A 24,989-nucleotide genomic window follows, 5' to 3' on the forward strand; every position below is an offset into this window, starting at 1 on the left:
TAAATTTTTTTCTCAAATCAAATCTGCAGTGTTCATTTAATCCTACATTTGATCCTTGGAGGCATGGTTCTGTGGGTCAAATGACATACTGCTAATGTACAGTATGTCATTTGCAGTGACATAGGTTATTTAAAAACAGAATATTCACCCTGTAGAAAGATTTATTTTTTCTCTTCCTGTCTTTTATTTCCTTCCTTCTTTGCTTCCTTCCTTTCCCCCCCTCCTTCCTTTAGCCTCTATATTAACACATATGTAAACCTGCTATTAATAATAAAATTCTCTTTTTATGATAAAAAGGAAGAACTGACTGCTTAAATGTAAATATAAGAAGGTGAAATTTTTCTTAATGAATTGGTATTATATTTTACTTCCTACATACAGCTTACCATATTGTTAATGTAATATTGTGCTTTGAACCTGTATATTGATAGTTTCGGCAAGACCATTTCTTGGTAATTTGGTCTGTGTGTAGGTGGGTGGGTGTGTCTTAGAGTTTCCTCAGAGCATAGCCTGAAGCAAGGATTTGCGAGCAAGTAGTTAACTTGGGAGGTGAAACTCGAAGGCACCAGCAGAAGAATGGGAAAGTGAGATGGGGAAAGGAAAAAAGAGTGGCAAAATTATTATTATTATTATTATTAAACAGTTACAGCTATGGGCAATTGAGGCAATCTTGCTGGATAACTCTGGCAGATCTGTAGAAACTGATGAGTCATTCTACTGAGAACCAGGGCTCTCTGAGGGAGAAGGGAAATATAAACACAGAATGAGGGAAGATAAGAAAGATCAGGAGACATTTAATTGGAGCTATTAAATAGAAACTCATAATTTTTATTTATTTAATTTTTTTTAGGCCCATGCCTGCAGCATATGGAAGTTCCCAGGCTAGGGAGTCTATCAGAGCTGCAGCGGCCAGCCTACACCACAGCCTTCACAATGCCATATCCAAGCTGCATCAGCCACCTACACTGCAGCTTGTAGCAACCCCGGATCCTTAACCCACTGAGCAAGGCCAGGGATTGAACCCACATTCTCACAGATACTAGTTGAGTTCTTAATCCAGTGAGCCACAACTGGAACTCTGAACTCATAATTTTTAGAAATCATACGTAATTGTGTGTGTATATGTATGCCTACACACAGACTGATGGCACATCTAGTGAGAGAGTGAAATTTTATCTATAGCTTGAAAAGACATTTTAAAGGCAGGAACCCATACCTGAGGAACTAAGTGGTGACCTGAAATGATGTGAGAAGTTCCTAAGGGGGAAGCTTGAAAGGCAAGTGTTTTCCCTTTCTTCATGGGCAACATCCTTCTGGAATTCTTCTCTGCTGTACACTGACCATGTTTCACACTTTTTATTCAGTAAGGAAGTTGCCTAAGAAGTCACTTTTCCCTTAATCAGTTCAAGAAAGCAGGATAACATTTTGCCATAAAATAAGCTTTTCTTCATTTTTATAAAATAAACATAAGACACTAAGTATGCCAACTCAATATTTGACAAATAGAGGGTTGTAGTACTAAGAGGAGTAAAAGATTTGATCCATTGTTAGAAGAAGAGAGTGAGGTCATCTGGTTCCTAGTTGCAGATAAGGTAATTCCTTCAGGCCTTTTCACTGAGAGCAACTACAGCTCTGCAAGAAATGTAAAACATCTGCTCATGAACATCTGTGAGCTAACAAGTGAAAGGTAAAGATGCAGGCTAAGATAGAACTCCTGAAAATGAACCTGAAATTTGGAAGCACTTCTATTCTGGGCATGTTTTTAAGCTCCTGAAGAAGTAGCTAAGAGTCTGAATATGTTGATATTCGTAAATATATACTTGCTCTCCTTTCCCCTCTCATCCTCTTTAAAACACATAAAGTTATAGAAAATAATAATTAACAATGTATTGTTGAGTTTTTGACATTTATAGATATAGATGAAATGTGTATAACAATAAAAACACAACAGGGGAAGATGGAATAAGTCTATAAAAGACTAATGTTTCTACATCTCACTGAAATTGGGTTAGTACGCATCTGAAGGATGGTTGATAAATGAAGATGTATATGGTAAGTCATAGAGTAACACTAAGGCAATAAATGAAAACCAAAATAGTGGAGGGGAAATATCAATGAAATTAAAATGCTACAGTAGAAAATAATCACAATAAAAAGAGAGCAGTAAGGAAAATAGAGGAATAAAAAATGTGATATATAGAAAACTAAAAATAAAATCAAAGGTAAAGATTGCAAAGCTAAATTTAAAAATAAACAAGATCTAATTATATGATGAATATAGGAGATACATTTAGGTTCAAATACAAAAAGATTGAAAGTAAAATGATAGCAAAAGCTAGATCATTAAAACATTATCACCTACATTCAAAGTGATTTCCAAAACCCATCCTAGTTTCCTGAAAAAAAATTGGAACACCTTTTGAGTATGGAAATTTTGGTCATTCTTCAAAGTTCAGTTTAAATTCACCCTCCTCTGTAAAAACTTCCCTGACATTTTCCATAGCCTTCTCTCCTGTTTATGAACATCTTCAGTGTTCAGTCAACATTGTTTATATTTTTTTTCTTTTTTTTTTTTTTTTTTGGTCTTTTCTAGGCTGCCCCACAGCATATGGAGGTTCCCAGGCTAGGGGTTGAATCAGAGCTGCAGCTGAAGGCCTACACCACAGCCACAACACCACCAGATCTGAGCCACATCTGAGACTTAACCCACAGCTTATGGCGATCCTGGATCCTTAAACACTGGAGGGAGGCCAGGGATCGAACGCACATCCTCATGGATTCTTAACCTGCTGAGCCCCAATGGGAACTCCTGTTTAAACCATGTTTAGTAAAGAGTATTTCCAATCTGTAAATTGGGAGCTAAAAACAAACAAAATTAACTTCCTTTATTTTTCCAGGTGCTCTGCCCACATGTCCTCAGATCATTCTTTGCTATTTCTTGTGCAATAGCCAGCTTCCACCTTGCATAACACTCTCAGCTGGCCTGCAGCACTGTAGCACCTTTACCTCAATTTACACTACTGTGCCTTAAGTGACTTCCCCTTTTTGTACATGAACTGAAAAATTATTTCCTTTGGAACATATAACAGGGCCTACTAAGCTTTATAAATACTATACCAGTTTACTCTAAGAATAGTTCACTACCTCAGTTTATTATAAGTACTTAAGGTAATCTTAATGGTATTAAGTCAGTGATTATGGATATGGGATTTGAGATTTGTTTTATCTTGATTAAAAAAATGTCATCAGACAATGCAGTAGATATTTTGGTGCATCACCCAGACCTCCCCTTCAGGACCAAGGCACTCATTTCCCCTGCTACCAGATGTGTGAGCTACTGGTGGCTTATAGCTGAGCCCCTTGCTGGCAATTGTCCTCAGCCAAACAGACCTGCCTTGCCCAAGGTTAGATGCCCTTCCTAGGGATAAACAACTTTAAGCGATCTGTCCATATGGGGACACAAGGGCCCGGGAGTCAAACTCAGTTTAGCACAAAGAAGAACCATGCCAGACCCAGTTTCTCATAAATTTTGTAAGAGGCCTCTGGTGCAACTACCCTGAAGTTCACCTTTCCCCACTGCTCAATCCTGCCCCAGGGATTTTCCCCAAGAGCATTCCTGATCAACCTCTTGAATGCAAATCTTTGTCTCAGAGTCTGTATCCAAGTAACTGCCTTGTCACAGACAAGGCAACCTTGGTGTATGTATCAGTTTCCTAGGGCAGCCACAACAAAGTGCCACAAATGAGTGCCTCAAACAATGGAAATTCTTGATCTCACAGTTCTGGAGCTCAAAGTCTGAGATAGAGGCCTTGGTATGGCCATGCCCTCTCTAAAGGCACTAGAGAAAGATCTTTTCCAGGCCTCTCTCCTAGCTTTCAGCAGTCCTTTGGAACTCCAGTCTTCACCTGGCATTCTCTCTGTGTCTGTCTCTGTGTCCAAATTTCCCCTTTTTATAAGGCCACCATCTCAGTGGATTAGGGGCCACCAATGACTTCATCTTAACTTGATCATCTGAAAAGACACTATTTCCAAATAAAATCATATTCACAGATACTGGGGGTTAAGATTTCAACATCTTCCGGGTGAAATCTAATTCAACTCAGCAACATATGATAAGAATTAATACGGAAAACATCTTACAGCAAAGGGCCTTTTAAAAACACAAAACATATGAGTTCCCATTGTGGCTCAGTGGTTTAAGAACCAACTAGTATCCATGAGGATTTGGGTTCAATCCCTGGCCTCACTCAGTGGGTTAAGGATCCAGCATTGTGGTGAGCTGTGGTGTAGGATACAGATGCAGCTCACATGTGGCATTGCTGTGACTGTGGTATAGGCTTGCAGCTTCAGTTCCAATTAGACCCTCAAGCCTAGGAACTTCCATACTGCAGGTGTGCCCCTAAAAAGAAAAAGAAAGAACACGAGACATAAAACTTACGTGATCTATACAGTTTCATCCTCCTCAGCCTGGGACCAGCTGAGAATCACAGTCCAACAACAGTATTTCTCTGACTTTGGCTCAAACAACTTGCAAAGTTCCAGCTCCTCAAAATGTTCCCAAATAGTTTTGAGGTTCTCAAGGGGTGGTCTTTTTACACTCTGTGGACTACTCTGTTTCCTTGTATGCACCACAATATCCATTATTTTTCTGAACTACTGCTTCAGCTGATCGAAACCATGTCATCTGCCCTGGCTGATACCCACAGCTCCTGTGACTTTTCTCCTCAGTGTCACCATCAATAGTGGGTATTGAAGCCACTTTTTTTGTACAAACTGCATGGTCTTAATAAATGCAGCTTTATAATAAGTCTTAATTATGTGATAAGGCAAGTGCTTCCACCACAACCTACTTCTTTTTTCCCCCTTCTTCCTCAGGAATGTCTTGGCTGGTCTTTGAACCTTTGCTCTTCTGTATTATATACATGTTAAAATAGCTTGTCAGTTACACAAGGAAAGGTTATATTGAGGTTGGGACTGAAATGTCATTGAATCTATTGACTTTTTCATATGTTGAATCTTCTTGCCATGTGGGAAATTACATTGATGCAATGGTCTCCTCTGTATACTACCTGGCAAGCTAACCCAGACATCATCGAGAAAGGCTCAAGGCTAAATTAAAATGCTCGAATCGTGTGATTTAGTAAAACACTTTAACACACAGTGAGAAAGAGGAGAAAAACGGGGTAAGTTAACACACTTAGAATAGAATTCCAGCTGAGCAGAAAGGCCACAGTACTCAGCTCTCTCTACCACATGAGCCTGCCTCCTGATGTCATGGTCACAAGGCCCAGCACTGAGGTCTGAGCAAGAGCCCAGACAGAAGGTGCCATGGACCAATGATATGTAATTGCCTATTGGAGACGCTTGGGAGCATATACAGTTGGTTACAGCTGTACCTGTTCAATTAGCCTATTGAACAATTTTAGGTTTTATTTGTGTTTACTGGATACATGGGGCCAGAATGGGTATCAAAAATGGATGGCGGTTGAATTAAGATCTCGTGAATATTGAGTGCTTTATCATGCTACATGTACTTAGTGTATCCAAAATATTAAGTGCCTCTTACATGTTTAGTATATCATGAATATTTAGGTATTTAGTGATTCATGAGTACTAAGTATCTCTTAGTCCTTCCACCCTTTCTATTTAACATACACATGTGCTCATTACTGACTTCTATCTGTGCTTAACACATCTAAAGAGTTTCATTAATTTCATTTGTTTTCTTTTATAGCAGAATTTAATGCGCTCTAACAATATGTTACACTAACCAAGAACATCGTACATTTCACTTGGTTTAATTTATTTAAAACTTAAATATATTTCAATCATGTTTTCCTCTTCTTAAAGGACTTAGAAAAAAAATTTTTTTTTTTTTTTTTTGTCTTTTTGCCATTTCTTGGGCCGCTCCCGCGGCATATGGAGGTTCCCAGGCTAGGGGTCTAATCCGAGCTGTAGTTGCCAGCCTATGCCAGAGCCACAGCAACGCAGGATCCGAGCCGCGTCTGCGACCTACACCACAGCTCACGGCAACGCCGGATCGTTAACCCACTGAGCAAGGGCAGGGATCGAACCTGCAACCTCATGGTTCCTAGTCAGATTCGTTAACCACTGCGCCACGACGGGAACTCCAGAAAAAAATTTTAAGTGGTTTATTCCTAAGTACCTTATATATTTTGTAGGTATTATAAATGGATCTTATAAATCTTTAATAAAATGTTTACTGACATTTTTTCACCCTATTCAGGCAAAGCATTATAGTTGAAAGAGTATGATCTTTAAAGTCAGATAAAACCAGGTGCTCTGCTTACTAGGTATGTGATCTTGGGTTTCTCAACCTTCTGGGAGGTCAATTTCCTCCTCATAAAATAGGGGTATTAATACTTAACCCCCAGCATTATTACAAATTTTGAGATATTTTGTCATGTAGGGCTGTCCTGTGCATTGTAAGATGTTTAGCAGCACTCCTAACCTTTACCACTGGTGTTGACAGCATGCACACACTCCCTCTCCAGTTAAAATATGAGTAGTTCCCTAGTGGCCTAGTAGTTAAGGATCCAGCATTGTCACTGCTGTGGCATGGGTTTGATCCCTGGCCTGGGAACTTCCACATACTGTGGGGAGCCAAGGAGATGCAAGGACTCAAAAAAAGGACCTTGCCTGATGGCAAAAAAAACCCTGAAGGCAAGTTCCTAACCAAGGAAGGGAGCTCACCTGAGCAGTACATGCCGAAGGTGGGCCTCTGGAAAGGATAAAAGCTCACCTGGGTGGTACAAGCTGAAGGTGGGCTTCTGGTCAGGTTAAAAATCCTGCCTGTAAGGTATAAGCGAGGGCAGGCCTCAGGTTACACAGCTCTCATTTTGATGTTTATGGGGAAGAATTGGGGCTGTCCTGGGAAAACAATTTCCATGTTTACGCTGGAGAGCATGGATTGTTTCTCAGGTGACCTAGTCTTTCCTGTTGTTTTATTTGTTATTCAGTTTTCCTCAGTCTTTCCTGATTATTTACTTATTATTCTTATTTTCCATTCTTATTTTCCTGTGGTAATTTGTGATTTAACAAAGTTACAACAATAATATAATAAAAATTTCATCCTGAAGGACTTTTCCCTATTCATATCCAACTTAATTAATATATAGTGTTTATCTACTAACTAGTTACAGTAATCTTTAGAGTTAGGATTTTAATGAGGTTTATAGAAGTTAGACATATATTATTCTTGATCAAAAGAAACCCAGCTGTGAGTTTTGTCCTTGACTTTAAAAACTTTTAGCAGTAGCTAACTAAGTTGATTTGTATTTTCTCATACTATTTCCCTGCCAAGGATGCTTTAAAGATAGACACTAGTCTGTAGACAGGATTTTTTGTTTGTAACTTCTTCAGCTTGTGGGAATTGGCCGGCCATGAGATGGTTTGTGCTGGGTGTCCTCTTTTCCACATGATATGCTGCACTGTTTGTCCTTGAATTGTACTCATTAAATTTAGGTAAGTTGAAGATTTTAAAATGTGATGTATTGCTACTGTACCATTTGATCAAAAAACAAAGCCTAATAGTTAACCAATGTACTTTTAACACTATGATGTAATCTGTAGTGAAAAACTGTCTATGTAATCAACCACTTATGCTAATAAAATTTGAGCAGTCCAGTGCCCTGAAAGAAGGGACAAAGAGGCTGTCTCCGTGTTGTACATTCACCGATGTGCATCCCTCTCCTATCAGGAAAAAGTGTACATCTCCCTGGCCGCCGGAGCTGGCCTCCAGCAATATGCCATGGGCAGGGCCAAAAAAAAAAGAGAGAAAATGTATGTAATGAACTTAGAACTAATAAGTTCTCAAACATCAGTAGCTATTATGAATAATGAGCCAATCTGGGTATCTGGATGACTGAGTTTTTAAATTTTATCAACCTTCAATCTCTTATTTTAATCATATTTGACAAATATATCTCTGATATACATTAAACAGAAAATACAAAACAAAATTTAACATTTTATTGATGACTTGGAATCATCATTATTAATTATTGTAATTTCAATAAAGGGAAAGAAATATACTCTTGAATGCCTGTAGTGTTATAGGCAATTTATGTCCATCATAAGATTTAATCCTCATAATAGCTCTTGGAAGCAGGCACTCTTATCCCTGTCTTACAAAGGAGGAAGTTGAATTGCAGAGAAGTTAATTTCACTCATGTTAAATCACTGCTAAGTAACCAGGCCTGACTTTAAAGTCCATATCCTATTTGCCACCCCAGATGGCCACATAATAAATCTAAAAATGAATAGTGCACATGAGGCTACTTGTCCTTACATTAGATAACCAGGTGATGATAATTTTTGAGTTTCTGTGTCTTGTTTTGCTCTGCCACAGACTTGTGAGGCAGATCCTATTGATTCCCTAGGCCATCCTTCTTTACACCCATCCATCTCTATATCCATCCTTCCCAATATCCATCCATCTCTACATCCATCCATTTCTACATCCATCCTTTTCTACATGTATCCTTCTCTACATCCATCCATCTCTATAGTCCATATATCTCTATGTCTATCCATCTTTACATCCATTTTTCTCTACAAATATCCATTGCTACATACATCCTTCTCTATATCCATCCATCTCTGTATCTACCCTTCTCTACATCCATCCGTCTTTACATCCATCCTTCTCTACATCCACCTTTCTCTACAGCTTTCTCTGTAGTCCACCCTCTAGATTTTTTGCTTGTTAAGACAACCCCTGCTTTCTTAGGGCCAGGGTAGTCTTGTGTTTTAAGGCAGGGTAGACCCCTCCCCAACTCCGGTGATCTCTTTTTGGCGGGGGGCTGAGCTTGCAGCATATAGAAGTTCCCAAGCTAGGGGTCTAATCAGAGCTACAGCTGCCGGCCTATGCCTCAGCTTATGAAAATGCCAGATCCGGAGTTCCCGTCGTGGCGCAGTGGTTAACGAACCGACTAGGAACCATGAGGTTGCGGGTTCGGTCCTGCCTTGCTCAGTGGTTAACGATCCGGCGTTGCCGTGAGCTGTGGTGTAGGTTGCAGACGCGGCTCGATCCCGCGTTGCTGTGGCTCTGGTGTAGGCCGCAGCTACAGCTCCGATTCAACCCTAGCCTGGAACCTCATATGCCGCGGAGCGGCCAAGAAATAGCAACAACAACAACAACAACAACAACAAAAGACAAAAAAAAAAAAAAAAAAAAAAAAAAAAAAAAAAAAAAAAAAAAAAATGCAGATCTTAACCACTGAGTGAGGCCAGGGATTAAACCCACAACCTCATTGTTCCTAGTCGGATTCGTTTCCGCTGTGCCATGACGGGAACTCCCCCAACTCCAGTGATCTTGATTGGTGCCAATTATTGTTATTCCATTCCCCTTGCCAATGACTTATTTAGGCATGGGCTCGTGAAGGAATTTTGGCCAGTGAGACATGGCAGGATGCCTGCTAGGAGATGTTCAGCATAAGTTTCTCCTAGCTGGTAATGACAGACCCATGGAAGAAAATGACTCTTCTTCGACTTGATGATGCATCAGCTTATATCATCTTGTGATCATACAGCAACCTGCCTCAGAGCAAGAACCAACATACCAAAGGTGACAGAGTGAAAAATAGAATGAACAGTTCCCGTCGTGGCGCAGTGGTTAACGAATCTGACTAGGAGCCGTGAGATTGTGGGTTTGATCCCTGGCCTTGCTCAGTGGGTTAAGGATCTGGCATTGCCATGAGCTGTGATGTAGGTCACGACACAGCTGGATCCCGCTTTGCTATGGCTGTGGGCTACAGCTCCAGTTAGACCCCTAGCCTGGCCACCTCCATATGCTGTGGATGAGGCCCTAGAAAAGACAAAAAGACCAAAAAAAAAAAAAAAAAAGAATGAACAATGTATTAATTTCTAATGATATCTAGTGATTCTATGATATCATTAGAAATTAATACATTGTACATTCCAATACGGTACAGCCTGAATCATGCAGCTTGTGTTTTTGTTTGATTTTGTTTTTATCACCTGTTGGGCATGTATCATGAACATCAGATAATACCTTCTGTTTTATATGCCTTCTTTCTACTAGAAGAAAAACATTTGAAAAATAAAGTGAAAGTTAAGAAGGTAACAAAATTATTAAGATAACCCTGCACCCTTTTCTTTGTTTCTTTTCTGTAAAGTTATTCAGAGAATAGTCCTAGGCTAAAACCATTCTACATTTTTAAATATTAGGGCTGACACCTTCATTACTAAGGGGGAAGTATCAAGAAATGAGATAAGACGTCAGGTGTTCTTTATTGTGCCAATATTGTAGAACACTGAAAAGCCATTCCCTTGTCCTTAAAGGAGTGTGTCACACAGGAGTCAGGTGGCAAGAATGTTTATCATGCCTCTAAATGTCCTTTGCAGATCTGCTCATGTGGTACATCAGAAGTACCACTATGAGCAAGTCTTCTGGCCATGCTGTCTTAAACATTTTAGGTTGAGGATAATTTTATCATATTATTTTTGCTTTTCTCTCTCTTTCTTCTACTGGGGACTCAAAGAATTATTTCATCTGAAAATACACTAATATGAGATATTGTGAGAGCTTTTTTCCTAACTGTAATAGTCTGGGGTCTACTCGCAGGTAAAGAAGAAGGACCTGTCCATTCTTACATTCCGTTTATTTATTTTAATTCACCCAATCTCTTTGTTGTTGAAAAGTTTATTATATATTCAAGACAAAGTAAACAGATAATTACAATAAGGAATTATAGGTATTATGCTAGAGGTAGTCGCAGGATATTGTGAGAGAACATAAGAGTGACTTTTTTAAGCTGCGTATTTCAAACAGAGGGAATAGCATGTTCAAAGGGACAGAGAATTGTACATTGTTTATTGTGTCTGCAGTGAAGAGCTAATGATGGCCTGTCCATACCTCTCCTTCCAACATTATTCCCTGAACCATTTTCTTGGTTATGTCAGTCTTTGTGCCTTCCAACCCCACATTAGGCAGTTTAGCTCTAGGAGCAAAATTAGAAAGGTCGTTAAGTAGAAAGAGGGCAGAAGGCACTGATGAGCCGTGAGTGAACTGAAATTGCTCACTTAACTCATGGGGTAAATATATGATCAGAAAAGAGAAAAAAGTATGTGAAGCAGTTGATAATTGGAGAAGGAGCAAATGGAAACCCTGAAACAAATTCAAAGAAAGTGGTAGAGATGTATTAAGATGGAGCCCATAATCGTTCTAGGCGAATTCCTATTATATCACTATTTTCCTTATTGATAACTACCATCTTAAGAAAATTGGCCTGAATGAGTTTCTCTGTTCTTAAGAACTCAAAGAGCCTAATGAAAACTAACCCCTCCAATATGGATTCTCTGCTCTTTCAAGTAGGATTCTTCCTTCATTTTCCCACAAAGTTGTCATTTTCATTCCTGCCTGTCTTCCATTTTTTACATCATTTAACTTAGATGAATCTCCTTTCTTCTTGTAGTCATTCAGCTGATATTTTGAGCCTAAACAAAGTGCCAGACACTTTGCTAGATGCTGGGGCTACACAGATGACTCACACGTGGTCCTTGCTGTCAAGGTTGGTAAGCAACCTAAATGTCCAGAGACAGGGTTAAAGTAATTATGAGCAAAGAATATGCAGTGACATAAGGATAGTCTCTTCAATAAATGGTGTTGGGAAAACTAGATAGCTGCATGCAAATGAATGAAACTGGACCACTATCTTAGAGTATACACAAAAAAATCAACTCAAAATGGATTAAGGAGGGTTTCCTTCCATGGTGCAACCAGATCAGTGGTATCTCTGTAGCAGTAGGGACTCAGGTTCAATCTGTGGCCCAGCACAGTGAGTTAAGGATCCAGCGTTGGTGTACATTGCAGCCCTGGCTCGGATTCGATTCCTGGCCTGGGAATTCCATATGCCACAGGGCAGCAAAAAAGTAATTTAAAAATTAATTAAAGACTTAAGACTGGAAACCATAATACATGTAGAAGAAAATACAGGCACTAAGCTCCTTGCTATCAGTCTTGGCAATGATTTTTTGGGATTTAACACCAAAAGCAAACCCAAAAAACCCTAAGAGAAACAAATGGGACTATGCCAAACTAAAGAGCTTCTATGCAAGAAAGAAAACCATCAACAAAATGAAAACTCCAGAATAGGAGAAAATACTTGAAATCATATATTTGATAAGGGGTTAATATGCAAAATATGTAAAGAACTCATACATCTCAGGGACAAAAAGCATACAATTTGATTTTTAAATGGGCAGAAGAACTAGAGAGACATTTTTTTCCAAAGAGGATTGTATATTTGTACATAGCCAACAGACACATGAAAAGATATTCAGCATATTCAACATTCATCAGCGTAATGCAAATCAAAATGACAATGAGACATTGCCTCACATCTGTTAGAATGGCTATTATTAAGATGAGAAGCCATAAATGTTGGTGAGGATATAGAGAAAAAGGAACACTTAAACACTATTAGTGGGAATGTAAATTGGGATAGCCACTATGGAAAATAGTATGGAGGTTCCACCAAAAAGAAAATTACTGTATGATCCAGAAATCCTACTTCTGGGTGTTTATCCAAAGGAAGTGAAAACAAGATATTAAAGGGATATCTGAAGTTCCATGTTCACTGCCACATTGTTCACAATAGCCCAGAAAGGAAACTGATCTAAGTGTACATTAATGGGTGAGTGAATAAAGATGTAATATGTATGTACACAATGGAATATTACTTAGCCATATTAAAGAAGAAAATCCTGTGATATGCAACAACACGGATGAAACCTGAGGTCATTATGCTAAGTGAAATAAGCTAGCCAGAAAAAAAAAAAAGGCAAATACTGCATGATATACAAATACTTATATGTGGAATCCAAAAACAAGGTCAAGCTCAAAGAACCAGAAGACAAATGCTCACCAGGGGCTAAGTGATAGGGAAACAGGAAGATGTTAGAAAGATGAATAAGGTGACATAGTAACAGAGTTCTCTTGTGGCACAGTGTGTTAAGGATACAGTGTTGTCACTGCAGTGACCCAGATCTGCTGTTGTGGTATAGGTTCCATTCCTAGCCCGGGAACTTCCACATGCTGCAGGCTGCCAATAAAAGCCCCAACAATAGCCTGACAATAGTTGATTACACTGTATTGTATAAGCAAAATTTTTAAGAGAGTAGAATTTAATATTCTTGCAAAAAAAAAATGTGAGGTGATGGATGTGGAGTTTTTTATTTTTTCAATTTTTAAAAAAGTTTTTAGGACCACACCCATGGCATATGGAGGTTCCCAGGCTAAGGGCCCAATTGGAGCTGTAGCCACCAGCCTATACCACAGCCACAGCAACACCGAATGTGAGCCAGGTCTGTGACCTACATCACAGCTCACAGCAAAGCTAGATCCTTAACCCACTGAGCGAGGCCAGGGATGGAACCTGCATCCTCATGGATCCTAGTCAGGTTTGTTAACCATTGAGCCATGAAGGGAACTCCTGGATGTGTTAATTAGCTAGAACAGGAAAATCCTTTCATAATGTACGTGTATATAAAATCACCACAAAGTACACTTTAGGTAAAATTTTTAAAAAACTAAGTATAAATTTTGTAATTCTTTGACTTTTCTTACTATTAACTGATACAGGAAACTGCCTTAAAGATATTATACTTTAAAAAAAAAAGACTACTACATGCAAATGTTACAGGAAATGAGAACAAAAAAATAAGAAAGTGGAGGTGCTTCGCAATGGCTTTAATTTTTCTGCTTCCTTCCACACAGACAGATACGCCTGCAGAAAGCTTCAAATACTATGAATGTGTTAATGATTCCCTAATTTACAACTCCTGGAAAGTTCTCCTCTTCATACTGCATCTTCTCTCACAGTTCTTCAGATCTCAACTTAAATGTCAATTTCCAGAGCTCCTTTTCCTGACCAAGACTAGGTCAGTTTCCTCCAGGAGAGGAGATTTTAATCCTATGACATCAATCCACATTCAGAAATATTTTTCATATCATTATCTGATGCATATACAGGTAAATATTCATTCCTGAGTATCTCTATGGGCAAGTCGCTATAAAGCACTAGGGATACAAAATGAATAAGGCTGTTAAACTCTTGCCCTGATGGACCTTACATTCTGGTGATCCTGCTTCTGCCTTTACTTCCCTTACAACTATTCTCAGTCTAGGGAGTTCCCATGAAGGCTCAACAGTAATGAACCCGACTAGGATCCATGAGGATGTGGGTTCGATCCCTGGCCTCCCTCAGTGGGTTAAGGACCGGCATTGCCGTGAGCTGTGGTGAAGGTCACAGATGTGGCTCCAATCCTGCATTGCTGTGGCTGTGGGTAGGCTGGCAGCTGTAGCTCCAATTTGACCCCAAGCCTGGGAACTTCCATATGCCTTGGGTGTGGCACTAAAAAGCAAAAAAAAAAAAAAAAAAAAAATTCAGTCTAGCAACTAGAGTTATCCTATTAAAACATATATCAAACAATATTACTCAGCTGCTCAAAATCATCCAATGGCTTCCCACCTCATTTATAGTCAAAACCAAGGGCCCTATTATGAATTGCAAGGCTTTACATGATCCACAACACCTACTGGCCTTCTTTTCTCATCTCCTGTTCTTATGTTTCTGCTCTCATTCATTCTCCTTTACTCACCCTGGCCTTGCTTTACTTCAAAACACAATCAGGGCGTTTGCACTGGCTATTCCTTCTGCTTGGAATGTTCCTCCTCCAAATAGCTGCATAACTTACTCCTTCAGTTCTTTGAGGTCTTTACCCAAAAAACACCTTCCCATGGAAGTCTTCTCTGGCTACTATTTCTATAATTTCAACCCGTACCTTTTAGATACTCCTTCTTGCTTTTTATTTTTGTTTCATCACCTTCGAATATATTCTGTATCTTACTAATTTATTATTATCTATCCTTCTCCTAGAAAGCTCCGTCTCCAAGGACCTAGATTTTTGTCTGTTTATTCACTGACAATATAAACTGAAACCAAAAAATTGATGAAATAATACTTACCTTACAGTGTGTGATTTATTCTATTTTCTTTTATTTCTTTTGCTAATAATACTTGTCCTGGATTTCCCATTGTAGCTTGGCAGTAACAAACCCAACTAGTATCCATGAAGATCAGGTCTTGATCCCTGGCCTCACTCAGTGGGTTAAGTATCCAGCATTGCCATGAGCTGCAGTGGCTTGGATCGCAGATATGGCTTGGATCTGGCATTGCTGTGGCTATGGTGTAGGCTGGCATCTGCAGTTCTGACTCAACCTCTAGCCTGGGAACATCCATATGCTATGGGTGCGACCATAAAATAATAATAATAATAATAATACTTGTCTTAAGCAACTAGATTTGTTTCATGACACACTAATGGATCATGATCCAAAGTTTATATTATACTGCCTTCAGGTATGCTCTCATTGTGTCTTATATGTTTGTTTCATAGCATATTCTCCCTTCCTCCCTCCCTCTCTCTCTCTTTCCCTCCTTCTCTCTTTCTCTCTCTTCTGCCCTTTCTCTCTTTCTCCCTCCCTCTCCCTCTGACTATTTGTTTAGTCCATGCCACACTGTGATTTCCATGAGGTTCAGGGCTGTCTGACTCACTGCTATATTACCAGCATCTATTCTAGTACTGTAACAAGTCCAAATCATGTGCAAGCAGAAGTTAAAAGAGAGCAGAAACTGTAAGAAGTCAGGCATCAGGCAGATAAAGAGCAGAAACACAGAGGGAAGTTGAAATTATGACCCATGAGAGAGAGAGAGAGCTATAGTTCCAGTTCTAAGTCTCTAAGTATCTTTATAGCAAACTTCTTTACTCTCTTTCTTAATTAGGATGAGTTTTTTTTCTTCTGAAAATAATGCTACATAAATAACAAATGAAACATCTTGATCCATCAGAGAAAATAATTCGAATGCTTCAATAAAATAAGTATCATTGGTTTCTAAATCTCAGATGGGTGTTGGATAAATGGAGGAATTACCTTAAAGTCTAAAGATGGAGAAGGCAGAAGAATGTTTGCTTCAGTCAGCCCTGCCCTTTTACCACGCCTCCTGTGTGGCCCCTTGCCCAGCAAAAAGACAGATGATCTAGAATGTGTTAGGAAGATGCTTTCAAAGGTAAATAGAATTCACAGGCGTAATCTTTCTCTAGGTGTCCCCCCTTTCCAGGAGGTTTTGGTGAAGTAGGTCTGATTCCGGGAGTGTCTAGGTTAGTAATTCAGGCCTGCTGAAGGTTATATTCTCTGTCTCATTTCTCCACACCTCATTTTATATAAGAATTATGAAAACTGAGATTCAAGTTTGACCATTTAGATGGTCCAGTTAAACTCACTAGAGTCTACATTGGAGACAGGAGACAAAAATCCCAGATGAAAATAGTATTCTGAAGGCTGTGTTGTTTTTGGTTTTACACACACACACACACACACACACACACACACACACACACACACACACCACTTGGCAGTGACAGATTTAACCATGAAGCTAACAAACCTTAAGCTTCAGTGCTTCTCATTTGCATGGGCCCCTTCTAAGAAGTGAACCTAATTGTGTCTATTCTTTTTCAGAGAGCCTCCAGAAATATACAGTTTTCATGCCTCATAAAATCTGGATCTGCCCATGCCTTCAGGAATTTTATTGGTAGTATAGGCTGATTAAGGGTAGAGTCGTGTGTTTTAGGAACTCAGGTCTGCTGAGCCCTGGCTCTTATGAGCCCCAACAACTGTGTTGCAAGAGAGGAGTTGCTGATGTGACATTAAAAGAAAGGGGAAAAATGGAGCAATTTTAGTTTCTTCTTAGCCACTGAAGTTGGTAAATCAGTGTACATAGGAAAATATAAACAGAGACAAGAGACCATGGCTTAGCAAATGAGTATAGAAAGAAGCACCAATAGCACAAGTAAATTCTAACTAAAAAAATGTATACTTTATGCGTTCCCACTCTAGTGCAGCAGGTTAAGGATCCATCGTTGTCTCTGTGGCAGTGCAGGTTTGATCCCCAGCCCGGTGCAGTGGGATAAGGATCCAGCGTTGCCACAGCTATGGCATGGGTTGCAACTCTGGCTCAGACTCGATCCCTGGCCCAGGAACTTCCATATGCTACCAGTGCGGCCAAAAAAGAAACAAGAAAAAAAAAAAAATATATATATATATATATATGTATATATACAGTTTATAATCTTTATTTCTCTTGTAATTAATACAGATCTTGTTAACCTTGGTTGGAAATGATATCTCATACAGGATAGAGCAGTATAAGATAAAAAGATACTTTCACATAGTTTTCAAAGTTATTGTTTACAAGATAACATGAGAAATATTTTTAAAAAGCAAAAGTGATTCTGGAGTGAGCAGGAAAATAACTTTCAAACCTCCTTCTGTACTAACCATGAGGCAAAGGAAATATCCCCAAAGGATTTGGGGCCTATATGAGAGAATTGCTGAGAGAGGGTCCCATTATAATATACCCTCAGGAATCAAATAGGATTGCAGCCCCAAATCCACCATTTTATTTTATTTTATTTCTATTTTTTTATTTATTCGTATATATATTTTTCTACTGCACAGCATGGTGACCCAGTTACATATACGTATACACATTCTTTTTTCTCACATTATCATGCTCCATCATAAGTGACTGGACAGAGTTCCCAGTGCTACATAGCAGGATCCCATTGCTAATCCATCCCAAAGGCAACATTCTGCATCTGTTTACCCCAAGCTCCCAGTCCCTCCCGCACCCTCCTCTTCCCCCTTGGCAACCACAAGTCTATTCTCCAAGTCCATGATTATCTTTTCTGTGGAAAGGTTCCTTTGTGCCATATGTTAGATTCCAGATATATGGTATTTGTCTTTCTCTTTCTGACTTACTTCACTCAGGATGAGAATCTGTAGTTCCATCCATGTTGCTACAAATCCACCATTTTTAAAAAGCTGCTCCATAGGGTGGAAAACTGATTAAAATGAATTTTTGAGAATTGGAACTAAAAGGACTATTAAAAACCTTAATCCTCTTTATTACATAAAGATTTTCTTTATTTTTAAAAAAATTTTTAATTAAAAGTATACTTGATTTACAATGTTGTGCCAATTTCTGCTGTACAGCAAAGTGACCCAGTCACTTTGAGTATTTATACACTCTTTTTCACATACTGTCTTCCATCATGTCCTATCACAAGTGATTGGATATAGTTCCCTGTGCTACATAGCAGGACCCTATTGCCATCCATTCTAAATGTAATTGTTTGCATAAATATTTTCTTTAAAAGATCATTTGCCTAAAGTTGTAAAACTAGGACTGAATCCCAGGACTTGTAATTCTTGGCCCAGTGCATTTTGTGGTACTTCTTACTGCCTCTCCAATTCAGAAAATCAAAGTCTATGTGCATTAATTTTACTTGCCTGAAGCTTTTTTATTTCCAAATTAGAAATCAAACTACCAATAGCCCTCATATCACCAATAGCCCTCATAACTGTCAGTCATCAAAAATTAGGAAATGTCTGAGAAAGTGTCCCAACCAAGAGGAACCTAAGAATACAATGAACTAAACGTAGTGTGGTAACTTAATGAGATCTGGGACAGAAACAGGCCATTAGGTAAACTAAGAAATCTGAGTAAACTATGGACTTTAGTTAGAAATACTGAATCAATATCAGTTCAATAATTATAGCAAGTGTATCATGATAATGTAAGATGTTGAAAATAGGGGAAACTAAGTACAAAACATGTGTTAACTCTCTAAACTAGCTTCTCAACTTTTCTGTACATCTGAAACTGTTCTAAAAAATAAAGTATTATTTTAAAGAGTCACCAGCTGAGTTTCCGTCGTGGCTCAGCAGTTAATGAACCTGACTAGTATCCATGAGGTCACAGGTTCGATCCCTGGCCTCGCTCAGTGGGTTATGCATTTGGTGTTGCCCTGAGCTATGGTGTTGGTCGTAAACACGGCTCGGATCCCAAGTTGCTGTGGGTTTAGCATAGGCCAGTGACTACAGTTCCCATTGGACCCCTAGCCTGGGAACCTACATATGCCTATGGGTGCGGCCCTAAAAAGACAAAAAAAAAAAAAAAGTCATCAGTATATCATTTATATATTACATCACACATTCTGTTTCATGGAAATAGTATTAGGAGACTGACATTTGTTCTTCTTAAAAAAATTATGCTGCAGACAGGTTTAATTCTACTTAACCTAAGCGTAGTAAGCAACTGATTTAATTATTTTAATTTATGGTAGGCTCTGAATATTGTGTGGATTTTTTGAACTTAATTAGGGAAAATTTTAAATTAAATCCAGGACTGAATTGTTTGTTTCTTTCAATTTATTTTATTTAACCTAATGACCAGAAGCATAGAGAAGCTATAAAACTTTTTAATGAGATATTTCATTTGGAGGGAAGGTGGGGGTTTTTTCCCCACATAAATAGATTGTCCCAGAATTGATCTACAATGAAACTAAAACATCTGTTTGAAGTTCTTTAAAACTATATTTAAAAATAAGACTCTCTAACCTAGTAATTTTCAAGCACCTTTTATATGTGCAGTCAAGCATTTCACAAGCACCTAATGGTACATTTACAGTGACATTTCCTAAATGAGAGAAACAGATGAGTCAAATGACTTGGACCAGATCTGCCATGAGTCAGAGGTGGAACTGTTCCATTGAGTCATTACCTGTCAGTCCTAAAGTAATTTTCAAGAGAATTATTTAATCATAAACCATCCGAAATCAGAGTAAGGAAACAAAATAAAAGTCATTGTCCTACTAGTTTTCAACAGTAGGTTGTTTGAGACCAAATTTAGGGCATTCAAATACCTAAAGATCCCACTAAACTGAAATGCAAAGATACTGTTTTCAACTTTTTAAAAAATTTATGCTTACATCTATTGTATTTACACTAACCTTCAGGTAAAATAGTGGCCTAAGCCATGTACCGCTTAAATCCTATTCCAAGACCCTTTCTTTCTGTTACTGTGCCTGCATAAGAAGTATACTAGACAAGTCAAAAGTTCTGTATTAATTCTGTCATTACTCCCTATATCTGAGCTTCTGAGATGACCACCTTATAAGTAATGTAACAAATAACATTGTAGCAGAAAACATAATGAGGAAATATTTCAATGCCATAAACCAAGAATATCTGACTACAGAATTTTCACTCCTCCTTCCTTTAGTAATGAAGTTTCTTATGAAAATATACACCAGAAATAAAACATCAATATTTTATATACAGTTTTAAATTCTTATTAAAATTACTTCTCACTTACACCCCAAAAGAATTTGGACCCAAGTGAGCTTGTCTTCAACATATTATGTTCAAGCCTGCGCTGTAAGAGACTTCTCAGGGGATCCGTTTAAAGCAGCATAGATTTAAAATGAGTATGAAGTAGAAAAATCTTCTCTCTGAAGCACACTGGGAAAAAATAGATCAACACAGATGGTCCAATAATTCTTGAACTGCTTGACATTGTCACAGGAGTCTCTAACCTTGTTGGAGGAAGCCTCGAGGGCAATGAGAATTGTTGTGTCAAGAAAACAGCAGATTCTAATCAAATTCCTGGTTGCCTAGTTACAGTACCTGATAATGACAAAATAAAAGCACTGTTCCTACATGTTCTGTTAGTATAAATTTAGGGTGACAGAACTAATAAAATGCTGGGACCTTGCCCTAAGTGTGTACATGATTTAGCCTTATTGAATCCTACTGAAGTAGAGATAATGGCAAGAAATACACCAAAGCCCTCAGTGGAAAGTTATCTTATCTTGGACTCATGGTATGTACCCTGAGGAGAATACCTTGCCTTGTACCTTTATTATAACATCCTTCCCAGGGCCCCAAAGAGAGGACTCCTTTATGGGTGGGACCATACAACTTCCCTCATGATCATCTCATAAAGAATTTCTTCTAGAGGAGTCTGAGACACACCTGAGTAATCAAGGAAAATCCAGTTTCACTAAATACCTGTTTAACTCAAGTTTCTGTTTAATGAACCAATTCTTGTATCCAAGCACATGACCCATTAATAGCAAAGGAGGTGATACAATGCAACAAATTTCATTAAATGGAAAGTCCCATATAGAAATGCTATTTCTAGACACAGGTATATTCAATCTGACTATTTTGGAATTAATTCTTTATGCTGTAACTGTGTTTATGTGATGGGACTTTGATGGATTGCAAGAGTAGAGGAGAAGGACAGTGGAATGAGCCAAAAGTGGATAGACCCACTAGACAGCTCTAAAAAGATATAAAACTCAAATGTTGGCAGGATACAGGAGGTAGGCTAAAGACAAATTGATTGCCAAAAACATGCAGAAAGAGGAGTTCCTTGGTGGCCTAGTGGTTAAAGAATCTGGCATTGTCATTGCTGTGGCATGGATTCAATCCCTGGCCTGAGAACTTCCGCATGCCGCAGGCGTGGCCAGAAAAAGAAAAAATGCAGAAAAAGGTAAAGATAAGCGAAGGGCACTGTGGTATTGGATCTGAAGCTTGACTTGACATTCTCCCACATGACAAGACTCAACAACAACAACAAAGAATTCCCTAATATACAAGTCATCCACTTAACTATCAGACAAACCCAAGAAATGACATTGCTTTATTACTTTTCTTAAAGGCCCATCTGGATTCTTTAACAATTGGTTTTCTTTAAAACTTTATGTAGGAATTCCTATTGTGGCTTAGCAGGTTAAGAACCTGACTAGTATCCATGAGAATGCAGGTTCAATCCCTGGCCTTGCTCAGTGGGTTAAAGGATCCAGCAATGCCATGAGCTATGGTGTAGGTCAGAGAAACAGCTTGGATCTGGAGTTGCTGTGGCTGTGGCATAGACTGGCAGCTGCAGCTTCAATTCAACCCCTAGCCAGGGAACTTTTATATGCCACAGGAGATTTTAACTTTCTCCTTAAAAAAAGAGAGAGAAGCATTATTATTAACCCCAGAAACTGTGACCTTCTATCAAGCTTATTTCAAATGTGACTTTTTTTCTTTATTGCGTCTTTTTTTCTTTCTTTTTTTAAATTAAAGTATAGCTGATTTACAATGGTCCTTCAATTTCCGCTGTACAGCAAAGTGGCCCAGCAACCCATACACACATTTTTTTTTTTTTTTCATTTTCCATCAGGTTCTTACCCAAGAGACTGAATACAGTTCCCTGTGCTCTACAGCAGGAACCCCCCACCCATCCGTTCTAAATGTAACAGTCTGCATCTACCAACCTCAAACTCCCCATCAGTCTCCTCCTCTTACCCTTCCCCCCAATATAAAATGGAGGAAAGATAGTCTCTTCAATAAATGGTGCTGGGAAAACTGGGTAGCCACATGTAAGAGAATGAAATTAGAACATTTTCTAACACCATACACAAAAATAAACTCAAAAGGGATTAAGGACCCAAATGTGAGGCCAGATGCTATAAAACTCTTAGAGGAAAACTTAGGCAGAGTGCTCTTTGACATAAGTCACAGCAAGATGTTGTTTGATCCACCTCCTAGAGTAATGACAATAAAGACACAAATAAACCAATGGGACCTAATTAAACTCAAAAGCTTCTGCATGGCAAAGGAAACCATTAAAAACATGAAAACACAACCCACAGAATGGGAGACAATATTTGCCAATGATTCAACATACAAAGGTTCAATCTCAAATGTGACTTTAATTCAACCGAATGTTTTAATTTTGTGCATCGATTTATAGCCAACAGGAAGCAGGAAGAAACAACTCCTTTAAAAAATAACCGAATTTGATGTTTAGAGGCTGGGTCAAATATGTGCATAGATTAAGTCAAATATGTCAAAAATCAGCGTGAGAATATGTCTGGAAGAGAACCCAAAACACAGTGGTTACCTCCAAAAACTGGGTGGCTGGGAGAAAAGGGCAGGAGAAAGATATCTCATTGTATACCTTTTTGTACCTTCTAAATTTTAAACCAGTTGACTATACTATCTATTCAAAGAAGGAAATACAATGCTTTAAAAATTAATGTGTTTCCCCTAAAATATTAAGATCGACAACAAGATAATCTGTTCGGAAAATCCTATTTTTGAAACAGTAAAATAGACAGCAACTGCCATTCTATCCCTCAGGTTAGTGAGCTGTACTATCTTGCAATCATAAAGAATGCACTCAATCAAGTATCTTTTGGTGTCAAAGAGCAGTACTCTCAAAAGCCATTTTAAAAATTGTATTTTATTGAGTGTCGCTCTGCATTAATATACTCTCTAGGGAAAAAAGGGAGGGGGGGAGATTCCAAAATTAACTTTTGGGTCCCAGATAAAAGGGCAAGTTAGAGTACAGAGGGAAAACAATGTTAAGGTTCTTTTCCCTTTTTTGTCTCAGAAGTTTTTACCAATTCCAGGGCTAACAGAAACAGAATCAGTGTAGTGTATTTAAAATCCTGTAAGGACTTTCTATTGTGGCTCAGCAGTTAATCAACCCAACTAGCATCCATGAGGATGCAGGTTTGAACTCTAGCCCTGCTCAGTGGGTTAAGGATCCAGCTTTGCCAGTGAGCTGTGGTGTAGGTCTCAAATGTGGCTCCAATCCTACATCTGATTCGACCGCTAGCCTGGGAACTTCCATATGCTGTGAGTGAAGCCCTAAAAACAAAAAAAACAAAAACAAAAACAAAAACAAATACAAAACAAAACAAAAATTCCTGTAATAAAAAATGTTTCCAATAGCCTGGTGATTACCATGATTACTGAATCCACTCATGACAACAAAGAAAAAAAATTTGAAATTTCTTCCCTGTCTCTTTCTCTCTCTCTCTCTCTCTTTTTTTTTTTTTTTTTTTTTTTTGCACATAGTTTCCCAGGCCAGGGATCAGATATTTGTGACCTATGCTACAGCTGTGGCAACACCGGAACCTTACCACACTGTGCTGCCTTGTGTCCTAGCACTGCAGAGACATTACTGTTCCCATGGTGCCACAGCAGGAACTCCTGGTATTACTTCTCTTTAAGGCTAGAATTAAACTGAGAAATTGAATAGAGACAGAAAAGAGTGGCCCACAGAGTGGTATACAGAGGGTAGATAAGCATAATGACAGTAGTGTTTTCCTAGACCCATTTCTCTGACTCTAGCTCTATACTGATACCCCTTCCTTCCTCCCCCCGCTTCCTTCCTTCTTTCCTTCTCTCTTTCCCTCCTTCCTTCCAACAAGTCATTATCCCAGGCAGCAGGAGTTCTAAAAGGCATCTCTTATAGTCAAATCACATATAGACAGAAATGATAAATGTCATAAACAGAGCTATGAACATACAAAGAGTTGCAGATTCTGGCGTTTTCTGACCTGACCACATTCTAGTGCCATGAGATCCAGTATTGCCACAGCAACAAACTTTGATCCACCAAAAGTGAAGATAAAGTTTGGATTAAGAGCTGTGGTAAGGGAAAGGGAATTTAACAAACCTATTGAAGTTCCCATCGTGGCTCAGTGGAAATAAACCCAATTAGTATCCATGAGGATGCGGGTTCAATCCCTGGCCTTGCTCAGTACGTTAAGGATCCGGTGTTGCCATGAGCTGTGGTATAGGTCACAGATGTGGTTCCTAGCCTGCATTGCTGTGGCTATGATGTAGGCTGGCAGCTCCAGCTCCAATTCGACCCTAGCCTGGGAACCTCCCTATGCCGGGGGTGTGACCCTAAAATGACAAAAAAAAAAAAAAAAAGTAAAAATAAACCTATCTAAAGTATATGAATAGGTACACTCAACTAGGCTTCCCCTTGGCAATTGTAGGCAAATATTTTTCTGCTAAATTTTGTTGTGAATTTATTATTACAGTTTTTAAAAGTGTTTATTTATTAAATGATCAATGACAGTGTTTTGAATATTTGAGAGCAATTCACAATGTAAAACTACTATCTTGCTTTGGAATGCATGTGAGAAAGAGTGGTGGTAAAAGGTTACCTTCCTTAATACATTTTGCTTGGGCTAATATTAAAATTAATTTTAGTCAATTAGGACAATAGTGAGCTTTAAGCTGA

This window comes from Sus scrofa, chromosome 2 (genome assembly GCF_000003025.6).
Source record: "Sus scrofa isolate TJ Tabasco breed Duroc chromosome 2, Sscrofa11.1, whole genome shotgun sequence".
Taxonomy (NCBI): domain Eukaryota; kingdom Metazoa; phylum Chordata; class Mammalia; order Artiodactyla; family Suidae; genus Sus; species Sus scrofa.